This window comes from Elephantulus edwardii, unplaced genomic scaffold (assembly GCF_000299155.1).
Source record: "Elephantulus edwardii isolate Elephantulus edwardi_28Jun2011 unplaced genomic scaffold, EleEdw1.0 scaffold00157, whole genome shotgun sequence".
In the NCBI taxonomy this organism is placed as follows: Eukaryota; Metazoa; Chordata; class Mammalia; order Macroscelidea; family Macroscelididae; genus Elephantulus; species Elephantulus edwardii.
In genome coordinates this window covers 2,731,449-2,744,396 of record NW_006399907.1, presented here as the reverse complement: position 1 = coordinate 2,744,396, position 12,948 = coordinate 2,731,449, and positions in this window count along the sequence as shown.

Sequence of the window (12,948 nt, the reverse complement as noted above, 5' to 3'; positions counted from 1 at the left end):
GCAAAGGAGAGGAGACTCTACCAGGTGGATTTGATACAGTGACTACAGCAAAGAGCTCAAGTGTGGCAGAGACTGTGAGGATGGCATAGAACAGGACAAGGTTCATGTCTGTTATTGATAGGGCCACTGTGACTCATACACAATTTGACGGCACATAGTAAGACCACTTTCAATTCCTGTGTCCCTGTAATCATAACCCTCACACCTCCTTTTTCCCTATTTACCAACTTTTCTTTACCTTTCTACCAACTCTGCCCTCAAACTCTACCTCATGCAGTTCCTGTTATGCTTTCCCCCATAAAAGTCCTGTCTCATTTGCTTGTTCCTTCCACTTTCTCATTAAATTTGTTTAACTTTACCCACTCACCACTTCTATTTCTTGTTCTTAGTTTGTTTCCATTTGACTGAGTCCTTGAAGGCAAATTCCTGGTTGAGAAAGTTTTTTGAGACTTTTTTCCTTCTTTGGGTTTGGTGCTGTGGTTGTTGTTGTTAGGTGCCATTGAGTTGAGTATGACCTATAGCAACCCTATGAACATCAGATCTCAACTCTGTCCTATCCTGTGCCATCAACACACTTTAAGAAACACTAGAGCCATTTGGCAGTCACTGTGTCAATCGACCTAGTCGAGGGTCTTCCTTTCCTTTGCCGACTCTCTACCTTTCCGAGCATTATGCTTCCTGGAAACATGACCAAGGTATATGAGATCAAGCTTTATTATCTTTGCCTCCAAAGAGCACTCTGGCTGCACCCTCTCCAATATATAATTGTTTGTTCTTTTGGCCATATATGGGATATTCAATGCTCTTCTCCAACATCACAGCTCAGAGACGTTAATTCTTTTTCTGTAATCCTTATTCGTTGCCCAGTTCTCAGATACATAGCAAGTGATCAGAAAGACCATAGCCTAAATCAGGCAAATCTTAGTTCTCAAACTGAGAACTAACTTACTCTTCAATAATTTGGAGAGATCATGAACTGCAGTCTTTCCCACTGCAATTTGTCTCCTGATTTCCTGACTGTTGCTATGAAAGGTATAAATTGTGGGTCCAAGTAAGATGATGTTGTTGACAGTTTCAATCTTTTCTAAATCTATTATAATGGCTGCACTTTTGAGGAGGTATGGGCATCAGGATTGGAGGAAGACTAATCAACTACTTATGTTATGCAGATGGCACAACCTTGCTTGCTGAAACTGAGGAGGAACTGAAGTACTTCCTCCAGAAGGTCAAGGACTCTAGTCTTCAATATCGATTGAAGCTCAACATCAAGATGAAGATTCTCACCACTGGGCCCATTGGCAGCACCATGATAGATGGAGAGGAGATTGAAGTTATTAACAATTTTGGCTTACTCGATTTCACAACCAACATTCTTGGCACCAGCAGTCAAGAAAGCAAAAGACGAATTGCACTAGGAAAGTCTGCTGTCAAAGACCTCTCCAAAGTGCTAAAGAGCAATGATGTCAGTCTAGGGGCTAAGATGTGCCTGATCCAGGCCATGAACGTCACAATTACTTGTTATGCGTTGGAGAGATGGACTATGATAAAAAATGACAGAAGAGTAGATGGTTTTGAGTTGTGGTGCTGGAGAAGAGTCTTAAACGTACCATGAACCACCAAGAGGACAAATAAGTCTATATTGGAGAGGGTGAAAACAAGGTTTTCCTTGGAGGCAAGGATTTTGAAGCTCAGTCTCACATATATTGGGCATATGACCAGGATCAGTCCTTGGTGAAGGACATCATGCTTGTAAGGGTGAAGGGACAGCATGGGAGAGGAAGACCCTGGATGAGATGGAGTGACACAGTAACTGGGGTAATGGGTTGGGGATATCAGAGTAAGTAAGATGGGCTCAGTATAGGGCAGGGGTCAAAGCTATGGTACATCAGGTCGCTAAAAGTTTTAGGTGACTAGACAGCACACAATAACAATAAAAATAACATTATGAGATTGCCTATTGGTCCAGTGGTAAGAATCTCTGTTTTCTTGATGTTGAAGTACATCCATATTGAAGACTGTATTCTTTAATATTTTGTAATATGTGCTGCAAGTTCTCCTCACCTCTCACGAACAAGGTTGTGTCATCTGCATAATGCATATTATCCCTGAGTCTTCCTCTGATCCTGATGCCACATTCCTCTTCATAGGGTCCAACTTCTTCAGTAATTTGCTCATTATATAGACTGAATAGGTATAAAGTGAGAATATAATCCTGACACACTGCCTTCTTAATTTTAAACCATGTAGTTTCCCCTTGCTCTGTTTGCACAACAGCCTCCTGGTCTAGGAATAGGTTTTGCATAGACATAATTAATTGTTCTGGGTGGGAGCTATCTCTAAATCCAAAATGTATTAAAAAATGAAAGAGACAAAGAGCTTGATCAGAAATGGAGAGGGGTAAAACCAGTGGTTAGGAAGTTTACCTTTCCACCCTTAATGTTTTTCCGAGTGTTAGAAACCATTTGCCTCTTTAAGATTTGCATATTTAAGAAATAGGGTTTAACATGAAGAAAGGCTAAAAATCACTGGCCATAAGAGAGATGAAATTAAAGCCACAATGAAATACCGTCTCACCCCAATAGCAGTGGCAAAATTTATTAGGACAGAAAACAATAAAATTTGGAGAGTATGGGGAAAGATAGGTACTCTCATACACTTTTGGTGGGATTGTAAAATGGTATAACCACTCTGGAAGGCAAATTGGCATTTCCTCAAAAGCTGAACATAGAAATTCCATATGACTCAGTTATCCCACTGCTAGGAATATACTCCAAGAAAATGAGAAATGAGACACAAATGGAGATTTGTACACCAATGCTCATAGCAGCATTATTCACCATCACAAGAACAAGGAAATAGCCCAGATGTCCAACCACAATGGAATTGATTGAGAAACTGTGGTACATTCATATGATGGAATACTATGCAGCATTCAGGAACAATGATTTCAAAAATTGCTACATAACTTGAGAGAGACTGGAGAGCATTATTCTGAGTGAACCAAGTCTCACAAAGACTGCATTAAGATCATTATCGTAAACGTAGAAGGATAACTAGTAAAATGTGTGTTAGGGATCAAAAGGACAAGGGCTGAGAGCAGAGGGGTGAGGATGGGCAGGAAGCAAATAATGGGACCACACAATTTGGTGGATTGGAGGAGGATAAAGAAAATGGACAGATCTGTGGGGATCTGAAAAGATGGGTAATCATGGGCATAGTTCCATGGTGATTGGTTTTACAAGATGCAATGAATAAGAATGATTGTGTGAAACACAATGTGAATGAAGTATAGTGTGAAACATAATGTATACAGATTTTGTATACACACCAATAGAAAAAAATACATACAAATAAAATCTTGCTGAAGATCATTAAAAATTAGAGGCATTATGGTGAGTGAAATATCTCCATCATTAAAGGAAAAATACCGTTTAACCATGCTGTTATAAAAGAGGACTGACTTTGGAGGAGAATTGGAAAAGAGTGGATAGATAATGAATACTGCCTTGAAACAGATGAGAAGAGTAATTTTCTGAAAGGAATATATATATATATATATATGTGTATATATATATATATATACATACACACACACACACACAAACACACACATATATATTTAAGCATTGTATGTATGACAACAATCTGGAACAAGAGATGCATTGCAAAGTGAATTGGTGGAGAGAACGGGAGGAAAACGTGCAACAGCGCATGAATGAAAACCCATGTTTCTGTAAACTTCTGTTAAAATCACAGTAGATAAAAAAGAAGGAGGATCCAGTCATGTCTGACTCACTCACTCAAGGCCTTCACGCTGGTCCGACACATAGCTGACCTTGTATCAGACTTCCCAGGCTGTAAATAGCAATGAGAGGAATGGCCCATCTTTCTCATTCAGAGCCACTGGGGGATTTGAACCACCAGAGAAGCGCAGCTTTTGAGTTAGTAATTCAATTTGCAACAGATGATGCCACCAGAGCTCCCTTCAGCCTTCCCTAAGCTTTGGAAATGGTGGTGAAAACACCGCTTTGTTCCAGGACAACTCCCTAGTTGTTTCCAGAACAATTTCCATATAACTAGGCAACTGACTTTCAAAGACTAAGAGAGATTCCAACAATTTATGAGTAAATAGATCTCTCAGATTCTTTTACTGAAAGACAATTTGTGAGTCCAGGAAAATTTTGCATACACTGGCTTGCTTGAAAATTTAAAAAAAAAATGGTTATTTCATAAATCCCAAGGATAAAATATATGACTGACTTTAAATTTTTCACTAGAAAATAATGAAGTTGTACATGTGGTACCGGTAGCCCCCATCCAGAACACATCCCCTGCCTTCCTTCTGGTGTCCAGCCCTTATAGTCTAGTATTTATTCCCAGGAAAGCCTTAGGTATATCATTGCTTTGAGATACAAGATGTGAAATTCCTCACTTCACATACTGTGACCTTTAAGTTTTTCCTTTATCTAGTTTTCAGTGTTCTTCTGATGAAGGAAATAATTTTGAAGGTTTTTAGAGAAAACATCATCCTCATTATTTGATGTCTCCCAGGCATGGTCCAATTTGGTAATTTTGCTTTACCAATCGCAAGCCATACCATCTAAATCGTTCTGGTATTATGCCTTAAGGCCAGAGTTTAGACCTGCTCTAAACCTTTTACTGCAATTTTTCCTAGCCCTAGGGAGCATCTGCTATTACCCTTGTATTGATTTCATTCTGTGTAGATAAAGCTAGTATTGTGCATTAACTACACAAATCAGAAGAGAGGCACTAGGTGAAGATTTGTTAATAGACTTAACAAATGATGCTTAAAGGAAGTTAAAGAACTTATGCTCCTACCTTTCCTCAAACCATGTATTATAAAAGTTTTATCTTTGCCAACCAGGTATATTTAAATTATTACCTCCTTTCACTTTTAATATCTTTTTATGAATGAGGTTGAATATCTTGGTATTTATGCTTAAAATCCATTTTATTTGCTTTTTAATAATATTAATTATAGTGGTATCTTTTGTCTATTTCTAATTAAATTGTTATTTTACTACAACACATAGATCTGTTCTTATGTATACACACACACACACACACACACACACACACACACACACACATACACTTTGGAATGAATCACTATAAATCTTTGATGGGGAGTCTAGAACACTTGTTCCCTGATATGTATAGACCTTTCACTGGAGAATACTCCATACTCAGCCTGCATAAGAAGGGATTGCAAAATACATATATGGCATGCAGGTGTTCCATGGGAGAAAGTGGACAATCTCTTCATGTTATTTACTCCTCTGAAAACCAAGTGGAGGGCCAGCAATGACAGCAATGAGTCAGTTCTGACTTATATATGTGTGTGTGTGTATATATGTGTATTTATATGTGTATATATATGTGTGTATATATGTATATATAAACAAACATACCATGGACCACCAGGAAAACAAATAGATCTGTCTTGGAGAAAGTGAAATCAAGTTTATTCTTGGTGGCTTGGATTTTGAAACTCTGTCTCGCATACTTTGGGCATGTGGCCAGGAGGGACCGATCCTTGGAGAAGGACATCACACTTGGAAGGGTGGAGGGACAGTGAGGAGAGGAAGATCCTGAATGAGATGGATTGATACAGGGCGGTAGGAGTGTCAGAGTCAGTGAGACTGGCTCAGGACAGGGCAAGTTTCAGAGCTCTTGTACATAGAATTGCTATGAGTTGCAGACGACTTGACGGCACATAATAAGACCAACAACTGTTATCAAGTCCATTCCACTCATAGTCAACCTACACAGCAGAACAGAACTGACCCTGATTGTTGTACATTTTGTATTGAACTCTAATTGAAAGGACGGTGGTTTAAATTCTACCAGTGGCTCCCTGATAGAAGGTTGCCATGAGTTGGAATTGACTCAGCTGCAATGGTTTAGTGGCTAGGTGTGTGTGTGTGTGTGTGTGTGTGTGTGTCTGTATACACACACGTACCTGTGGTAAGAAGCTGTACTGCAATCCCAAAGGCACATAGTTTGAAGATACCAGCTGCTCTGCAGAAGGATGGGTAAATCTCCTTCCTTGCAATTTTCTGCCTCTGAAAACCCACTGGAGGGTCAGATACAGGTTGGTTCCAACTAGATGGCAATCAACAACAATGGTGGCTCAGTGATAAGAAATTGGGCTGCCAATGCAAAGATATGTGGTTTGAATCCACTAGATGCTCCACAGGAGAAATATGTGTAGTCTCTTCCTGTGCAATTTACTACTCTGAAAACTGCTGGAGGGTCTCCTGTGGGTTGGTTCCATCTCAACATACAACACACACACACACACACACACACACAACATATCTAGTAGCTTTAATGGTAAAGATTTGCACTGCCTTCTCTGGAGACTAAGGTGCACCTGATACAGGCAATGGTCTTCACAATCACATCCTATCCTATGCATCAGAAAGCTGGACAATGATTAGGCATGATGGAAGAAGAAAGCTGTGGTGCTGGAAAAGAGTATACTCCATTGAATACAATGGAATGCTAAGAGAACAAACAGGCTCATCTTGGAGAGGATGAAACCAGGCTGCTCCTTGGAGACAAGGATTCTGAAGCTTCATCTGACATACTTTGGACATGTTGCAAGGAGGGACCAGTCCTTGGAGAGGAACATCATGATTGGGAGGGTGGAGGAACAGTGCAAGAGAGGAAGACCCTCAATGAGATAGACTGATTCAGTGACTGGAGTAATGGGGGTAGGTGTGTCAGAGACAATAAGGTTAGCTCAGGACAGAGCAGGGTTTAGAGCTGTTGTACATAAGGTTGCTGCGAATCACAGGTGACTTGACAGCACATAACAATAACAACAACAATAACTCAAATGCACTGAGTTCGAATCCACCAGCTGCTCTGTGGGAGAAAGACAGCCACACTCCTCCTTTACAATTTACTGTCTCTGAAAACTGGCTGGAGGGTCAGGTATGAGTCAGTTTTAATTGAGTGATACATAGCTGCAGGGTCTCTTGGGGTCTGACAGAGAGTTGGATAAAAAGAAATATTCATAAGATTAAAATTAAGTGAATTCTAGAGAGGATGTAAGCTCAGACTCTGCCCTTGGAAATCTGATCATTTGCAGCCCACCACTGTCCCAGGAAAGTCTCTAGCCAGCCCAAGTGGAGCTGCCCCCACAAGCTCTGCACCCGCAGATGCACTGGTGATTAGTCATTGTTCCTGGTCAATTGTTGGCATTCCTCTCCGACTGTCTTCATCTGCAGAGACATCTTGTCATGTAGATTGATTGGTGTGAGAGTGACAGTCTTCAGCACAACAGGGACAGTGATGCTAAAAGTAGTTTCCAAGCAGAGTGCATTCCATATCCGTTGGTGAAGTATCTACTGCTGTCCAAACCCTAACACTTGTAAAACTGGCCATCAATTACAAGACACCTCAAAGCAATTTCGTAGGCTTATTTATTTAAATATATACCTGATAGTCTTTTGTGACTGTCCCAGAGGTCTTTTTTGGGGTGAAGGTTATCCAAGCAAGTCAATATTTGTGTTTCAAACTCCAGTGTTGATTATATGAATTCTAATTCTTGATGATCCCTAGTGTGCCAAAGCAGAACTGTACTCCTCAGGGTTGTATGTGTCTGATTTTTCAGAAGTAGATTGGTTAGGCTTTTTCTGAGGCACCTTACAGTAGACTTAAATGGTTAATATTTCAGTTAGCTGTCAAATACTTTAACTATCTGCTCGGCCCAGGGACTCCAGACTAATATGAAGGGACATATAATAGACTGAGGGGAGGGTAGCCTTCATTGTTAGTAGGTTCCTTTTGATTATGTTTTTAAAAACTCATTACTTTAAAATTGGTACTGTTACATAGCTGACCCTCCAGTGTGCTTTCAGAGCTCATAAATCATCCAGGAGAAGATTACTTATCTGTCTTCTAAGGAGGGACTGGTGGATTCAAATCGCCTGCCTTCAATGTTGGCAGCACAGCTTCTCACCCACTTGGACATCAGCACTTCCTTCTGGTTATATAATAATATCCAAGTTAGAGGCAATAGAAAAGAGAAAGAATAGAAACCGATGATACTCTGATGACAACAACAGATAATCCCAAAGATTTCAAAATAGAACCATTTTTAATATTTTGCTATATTCCTTTCTCTTTCTAAATGTCATAGTTTCACTATTTCCCCATTGTTTATAATTATTGTATTTTTCATGTGACCAGGAAAACAACCCATATGAATATTGAATAGTGAATGTTATTCATTATAGTGAATAAGAGTCACTATAATTAATAACATTCTCTATTCAACATTTAGTAATTAATATGGAATAATGAATGCAAGCATGATAAACACAGGAATCTTATCTATGAGGGGCATGCACAGTTTATGAGGACCGCCTAACATGTGAATATGAAACAGTACGTTATTTACAGTAGGTTAATACCAGTATTTCAGTATTGTAATAATACAGTAATATCTCTGCTTATTTATTTTTAGAACATTTTATATTTATTTAAACTGGGTTCTTTCACTGAAATGTTTTGAGAAGTACTATATGATCAATAGTCATGAAGGAAGAAGTTCAGCCTGCTATGAAGGCACTGGCAAAAAATAAGGCCCTAGAAATCAAAGAAATACCAATTAACATGTTTCAAATAACAGATGCAGTCCTAGACATGCCCATCAATCTGTAGCAGGAAATTTGGAAGACAAAACCTGGCCAACTGACTGGAAGAGATACGTATCTGTTCCCATTCTCAAGAAAGGTGATCCATCAGACTGTGGGAATTATCAAACAATATCATTAATATCACATGCAAGCAAAATATTGCTGAGGATCATGTAAAAATGATTGCAACAGTGTATTGCCAGAGAACTGCCTAAAGTTCAGGTTGGGTCTGAAAGAGTTCCAGGGGTGTTTATACCACTGTCAGATGGATCTTGGATGAAAGCAGAGAATACCAAGAGAATTTCTATTTATATTTTATTGACCATGCAAAGGAATTTGGGTATGTGGATTATAGCAAATTATGCCTCACATCAAGAAGAATAGGAATCCTGGAACACTTCATTGTGCTCATGCAAAACCTATACCTACATAAAGAAGTTGTTCAAATAGATCTAGGGAACACTGCACGGTTAGAATTAGAAAAAGGTGCACATCAGGGTTGTATCTTCTCTTCATACCTAGTGGATTTGCATGCTAAGCAAATAATTTGAGAACCTGTACTCTATGAATTAGAATGAGGCATCAGGAATGGAGGAAGACTCATCAGCAATCTGTGTGATGCAGATGATACAACCCTGCTTGCTGAAAGTGAGGAGGAATTGAAATGCTTGCTGCAGAAGAACAAAGACTACAGCCTTCAATATGAGTTACATCTCAACGTCAAGTAAAGACAAATTTTTACCACAGGACCAATAGGCAACATCATGATAGAGAGAGAAAAGATTGAAACTGTCACCAATGGCTTTATGTTTCTTGGCACCAGCAGCCAGGAGGTCAGGAGACAAATTATATTAGAAAAGTTTTCAGTCAGTGACCTCTCCAAATTACTGAGGAATAACAATGTCAGTTTGAGGGGGGAAAGTGTGCCTGATTCAGGCCTTGGTCTTTTCAAGCACTTGCTACGTATGCATCTGAGAGCCGGAAAATGAATCAAAATAACAGAAAAATTGATGCTGTTACCAATGCGCTGGAGAAGAGTACGGAATTATAGAAGAGTGCGGGGACTGCCAAAAGAACATATATATCTTGGAGAAAGTACACAGTCAGAATGCTTCTTGGAGGCAACGATGCCAAAGATTCTTTTCATATATTTTGGGCTTGTTTCTAGGAGAGACTATTGCTTGGAGAGGGACATCATGCATGGAAAGGTGGAGAGGCAATTAAAGAGAGGAAGACCCTCAACCAGACGGATTGGCATGGTGACTGCTGCAGTGGGCTCGAGTACATAAGCAATGCTGAGGAAGGCTTAGGATAGGATGGGGTTTACGTCTGTTGTCTGTGTGATCGTTGTGAGCTGCACTTGACTCTGGCATCGAACAGCAACATAATAAGTATTTATTTTGGAAGCCTCCGTAGGAATAAAATTACTGGACTGAAATTTATGTAAACAATTTTAAAGATTCAAAAAGATATTTTCCAATTAATTTTCTGGAGTAATTTGTACTAGTTCACTACCAGCTGTGTGGAAACATAAACTTGATCCCAGTTGGGTAGGTAAGTCTAAGATTAAAGCCATAAATTAATGGAAAAAAAATAAAGGTGAAGGAAACAAAGAGGCAGGCCTGAGACAGGCCCTAGGAAGATTATAGGGAGTAGATACTAAACACAAACCAAATTCCCTGCTGTTGAATCACAGTAACCCTGCAGGATAGGATAGGTTAGGCCTGTACACAAGATATTTGAAGCTATAAATCTTTCAGGAAGTAAACTGCCACTGAGTACATCATATCTTATCATAGAGTAGAACCAATGACCTTTGGGTTAGTCAGTAAACCCTTTACAACTGTGCTATTAATGCTCCTTTCTAGTCAATAACTAGTTATTTGATGACAGAATGTTGAATGAATCAGAATGTTGTACCTATAGCTAAAGGAAAGAAACCTCTGTGTCCTTAAATGAGTGATCATGGATTGGCCCAAAACTGGAAAGCAGCCTGACCTCAGGACCCTGAGGGACAGACTCCAGGGAGGGGACTGTGGGACAAGGAGAAAGGAAACAATAACTGCCGGGATTTTCCTGACAGTGTTTTACAGCAAGGGTTAGGAAGGACTATGGAGGAGAAATTCACAGTGAAACTGGAATGATTTGAGCAACCGAGGGCCTCCTCACTCTGTTGGCAAGTAAGTTATGTCCTCAGCCTCTGCCTTGATTGACAAAGGAACCGTGTAAAGGCCCGCTGTGAAGGGAAAAGGAACAGGAAAAGACGAGGGCTTTTGATGTAAGTAAAAGTCCTCTTTTGACTTTTACTGTGACCAAGAAGAATAAACTTTTGATCTTGCTTAGGAAGGACACTGCGCCCAGCCTCATTTCATCACAGGTCCTGCTGGGAAATTTTGTTGTTTCCTGAAGGTGGGAAGAGTTACCTTTGTGATTTGAGGCTCTGAAAGATGAATGACCTCTGGGGTCAGCCAGGCTTAGGGACTCTTTCCTGTACAGAATACTGGAAAAACAGTACAGTTTCCTGTTTTGATCACTCCCTGACATCCCAAAGGCTTTTCGAAGATGGATTTTAGAAAAACAAAACACCAAACTCAGGAATCCATATACACTATATATTTTCTCAATTTCAAATAATAATTAGAATTCTAATGTTGATTTATGTTTATACAGTATCTAAAAGGTTACAAAATTCTTTTTGAATATATTCTAGTCCCATGGCAGTGTGATGTCCTGTCATACATCCCTGGATGAGATGGATTGATACAGGAACTGGGGCAATGAGTGTTGGTGTGAGACTGGCTCAGGACAGGACAAGGTACATAGGGTCACTATGGGTTGCAGATGACTCAATGGCACAAAGCAACAACAATATCCCGCAGTAACCCTGTGATAAAGATTTGGGAACAGATTTTCTCAATGTAATAGGTTGCTTTATTTTCTGACTAAGGTTTCCATGGGTGTCAGTTGTAGATGCAAGTAAAATGGATTCCTTTGCATCTTCAGTCTTGTATGCATATATTATTGTTGTTAGGTGCCATCAAGTTGAGTATGACTCATAGCAAGCCTATGAACATCCAACCTGAAGCTTGCCCTACCCTCTGCCATCCTCATCATCTCTAAGACATTAGAACCCTTTGCTGAAATCAAGGTCATCTTGTTGGGGGTTTTCCTTTTCTTCATTGACCCTCCATATTTCTAAGCATGATGCCCCTTTCCAAGGAACAGCCTTGTCTAGCTACACGTCCTAAGTATAAAATTTGAAGCTTCATCATCCTTGCCTCCAAGGATCACTCTGGCCACACCCTTTCTGGGAAATCTTTTTTGTTTTTGTTTTGATTTTTTGTTTGTTTGTTTTTTTTGGCTGTCCATGGGACATTAACCACTCTTCTCCAGCATCATAGCTCAAAGGTTTCAATTTTTCTGTCATTTGTTCATTGTCCTGCTTTCTGATGCAAAGGAGGTATGTTATGAGGTGGCAGAGTATTACAAGTTGGGCTACTAACCAGAAAATAAGTGGTTTGAATCCACCAGCAACTGTGAAGGAGAAGGGTTGCCAGTCTCCTCCGATAAAGATTTTTATCCTGGGAAACCCAAGGGAGAGTCACATAAATCAGAATCGACTTGACGGCAGTGGGTATATACTGCATTGTTATATGCCACTGAGTTGGAATTGGGTCATAGCTGACCAGTCAGTGCATTTTCAGAGGTTGCAAATTTTATGGGAAGAGGTTTTCCATCTTTCTCTCTCTGAGCAGTTGGCCAATTCAAACCATGTGCTTTTGGGTAGGCAGCACACCTCCTTACCACTAAGCAACCAGAGCTTCCGTATAATGAGTGTTGTTGTTGTTATATACTGTCGAGTTGAAATCAATCCATAGCTGACTCTCTAGCAGGTTTTCAGAGGCAGTTACCTGCACAGGAGGAGATTGTCCATCCTTCTCCTGTGGAGCAGCTGGTGGACTGAATCCACATGCCTTTGGGATTGTAGCACAGTTTCTTGTCATGAGGCCACCAGAGCTCCCTATTACAGTGCCCAACATCTAGAATACGCAGGATTTAACAGGGTCCATTCTAGCATCAATTCTTAGGAGCCGGGCAACACCTTTTTGCTGGGCTTCAGTTTCAGTTACAGCATCTGTAGAGCACAGTTAACACTAGTACTGAGTTAGTAAGGAGTACCAATACATTAGTAGTAGACTTGTAAGGAGTAAATAAAAGAAAAATTATTTGTGTCTAATGGAGGCATGTTGTTGTTGTTGTTATGTGCCGTCGAGTC